Source organism: Arachis ipaensis, chromosome B8, assembly GCF_059453495.1.
Source record: "Arachis ipaensis isolate K30076 ecotype BB chromosome B8, ASM5945349v1, whole genome shotgun sequence".
Lineage (NCBI taxonomy): Eukaryota > Viridiplantae > Streptophyta > Magnoliopsida > Fabales > Fabaceae > Arachis > Arachis ipaensis.
In genome coordinates this window covers 49066174-49069212 of record NC_142443.1, presented here as the reverse complement: position 1 = coordinate 49069212, position 3039 = coordinate 49066174, and the positions used below count along the sequence as shown (strand labels likewise).

Below are 3039 nucleotides of genomic sequence, written 5' to 3'. Positions count from 1 at the left end.
GAAGAGAAAATTAAGAGAAGCTAAAATACAACAATCCAGAGATAACCTTTCAGAAATTTTCGAACAGGCAGAGGAGATGGCAGGCGAAAATAATAATAATGAAAGGAGGATGCTTGGTGACTTTACTGCACCTAATTCCAATTTACATGGAAGAAGCATCTCCATTCCTGCCATTGGAGCAAACAACTTTGAGCTGAAACCTCAATTAGTTTCTCTGATGCAGCAGAACTGCAAGTTTCATGGACTTCCATCTGAAGATCCTTTTCAGTTCTTAACTGAATTCTTGCAGATATATGATACTGTTAAGACTAATGGAGTAGATCCTGAAGTCTACAGGCTCATGCTTTTCCCTTTTGCTGTAAGAGACAGAGCTAGATTATGGTTGGATTCTCAACCTAAAGACAGCCTGAACTCTTGGGATAAGCTGGTCACGGCTTTCTTAGCCAAGTACTTTCCTCCTCAAAAGCTGAGCAAGCTTAGAGCTGATGTTCAAACCTTCAGGCAGAAAGAAGGTGAATCCCTCTATGAAGCTTGGGAAAGATACAAACAGTTGACCAAAAAGTGTCCTTCTGACATGCTTTCAGAATGGACCATCCTGGATATATTCTATGATGGTCTGTCTGAGTTATCTAAGATGTCATTGGATACCTCTGCAGGTGGATCCATTCACCTAAAGAAAACGCCTGCAAAAGCTCAAGAACTCATTGACATGGTTGCTAATAACCAGTTCATGTACACTTCTGAAAGGAATCCTGTAAGCAATGGGACGCCTATGAAGAAGGGAGTTCTTGAAGTTGATACTCTGAATGCCATATTGGCTCAGAACAAAATATTGACTCAGCAAGTCAATATGATTTCTCAGAGTCTGCATGGAATGCAAGCTGCATCCAACAGTACTCAAGAGGCATCTTCTGAAGAAGAAGCCTATGATCCTGAGAACCCTGCAATAGCAGAGGTGAATTACTTAGGTGAACCTTATGGAAACACCTATAACTCAACATGGAGAAATTATCCAAATTTCTCATGGAAGGATCAAAAGCCCCAACAAGGCTTTAATAATGGTGGAAGAAACAGGTTTAGCAATAGCAAGCCTTTTCCATCATCAACTCAGCAACAGACAGAGAACTCTGAACAAAATGCTTCTAATTTAGCAAATCTAGTCTCTGATCTATCTAAGGCCACTGTAAGTTTCATGAATGAAACAAGATCTTCCATTAGAAATCTGGAAGCACAAGTGGGCCAGCTGAGTAAGAGGATCACTGAAATCCCTCCTAGTACTCTCCCAAGCAATACAGAAGAGAACCCAAAAGGAGAGTGCAAGGCCATTGACATAAGTGCCATGGCCGAACCTGTAAGGGAAGGAGAGGACGTGAATCCCAAGGAGGAAGACCTCCTGGGACGTCCAGTGATCAATAAGGAGCTTCCCTCTGAGGAACCAAAGGACTCTGAGGCTCATCTAGAGACCATAGAGATTCCATTGAACCTCCTTATACCCTTCATGAGCTCTGATGAGTATTCCTCTTCTGAAGAGAATGAGGATGTTACTGAAGAGCAAACTGCCAAGTTTCTTGGTGCAATCATGAAGCTAAATGCCAAATTATTTGGCATTGATACTTGGGAAGTTGAACCTCCCTTGTTCATCAATGAACTAAGTGATCTGGATCAACTGACATTGCCTCAGAAGAGACAGGATCCTGGAAAGTTCATAATCCCTTGTACCATAGGCACCATGATCTTTAAGGCTCTGTGTGACCTTGGTTCAGGGATAAACCTCATGCCCCTCTCTGTAATAGAGAAACTAGGAATCTATGGGGTGCAAGCTGCTAAAATCTCACTAGAGATGGCAGACATCTCAAGAAAACAGGCTTATGGACAAGTAGAAGATGTATTAGTAAAGGTTGAGGGCCTTTACATACCTACTGATTTCATAGTCCTGGATACTGGAAAGGAAGAGGATGAATCCATCATCCTAGGAAGACCTTTCCTGGCCACAGCAAGAGCTGTGATTGATGTTAACAGAGGTGAAATAGTCCTTCAATGGAATGAGAACTCCCTTGTATTCAAAACTCAAGGATCTCCCTCTGCAACCATGGAGAGGAAGCAGAAAAAGCTTCTCTCCAAGCAGAGTCAACCAGAGCCCCCACAGTCAAACTCTAAGTTTGGTGTTGGGAGGCCACAACCAAACTCTAAGTTTGGTGTTGAACTCCCATATCCAAACTCTAAGTTTGGTGTTGGAGAGTCTCAACAAAGCTCTGCACATCTGTGAGGCTCCATGAGAGCCCACTGTCAAGCTATTGACATTAAAGAAGCGCTTGTTGGGAGGCAACCCAATGTTTATCTAATTCTTATTTTTATTGCTTTTCATGTTTTCTTAAGTTCATGATCATGTGGAGTCACAAAATAAACAAAAAAATCAAAAACGGAATCAAAAACAGCAGAAGAAAAATCACACCCTGGAGGAGCATCTGTCTGGCGTTCAAACGCCAGAACAGAGCATAGTTCTGGCGCTAAACGCCCAGAATGGGAGCATCCTGGCGCTGAACGCCCAGAACAAGCATGGTTCTGGCGTTCAACGCCAGAAATGGCAGCAAAGGGACGTTGAACGCCCAAAAAGGGCACCAACCTGGCGCTGAACGCCCAGAGTTGTGTGCAAGGGCATTTTACATGCCTAAATTGGTGCAGGGATGTAAATGCCTTGACACCTCAGGATCTGTGGATCCCACAGTATCCCCACCTACCTCATCATCTCTCTTCCCATTCATGATCATCCCTTCTACTTTCCATTTACCACTCACATCCATACACCCACTACCTTCAAAAATTCAACATCTCTCTCCCACCCAATCCCACCCATATGGCCGAATACACACAGCCATCCATCTCCTCCATATCCTCTTCTTCTTCTATTCTTTCTTCTTTTGCTCGAGGGCGAGCAACATTCTAAGTTTGGTGTGGTAAAAGCATAGCTTTTTTGTTTTTTCCATAACCATTGATGGCACCTAAGGCCAGAGAAACCTCTAGAAAGAGGAAAGGGAAGAC

At 43.2% G+C, this 3039-nt stretch overlaps 1 non-coding gene across 1 annotated transcript; it reads right to left on the bottom strand.

The window, feature by feature from the left end:
- Positions 1-472: 472 nt before the first annotated feature.
- On the bottom strand, positions 473-580 carry LOC148548003 (small nucleolar RNA R71). Its single transcript, XR_015897992.1, has one exon. It is a non-coding gene; the product is annotated as a small nucleolar RNA R71 (small nucleolar RNA).
- Between the last annotated feature and the right edge of the window lie 2459 nt (positions 581-3039).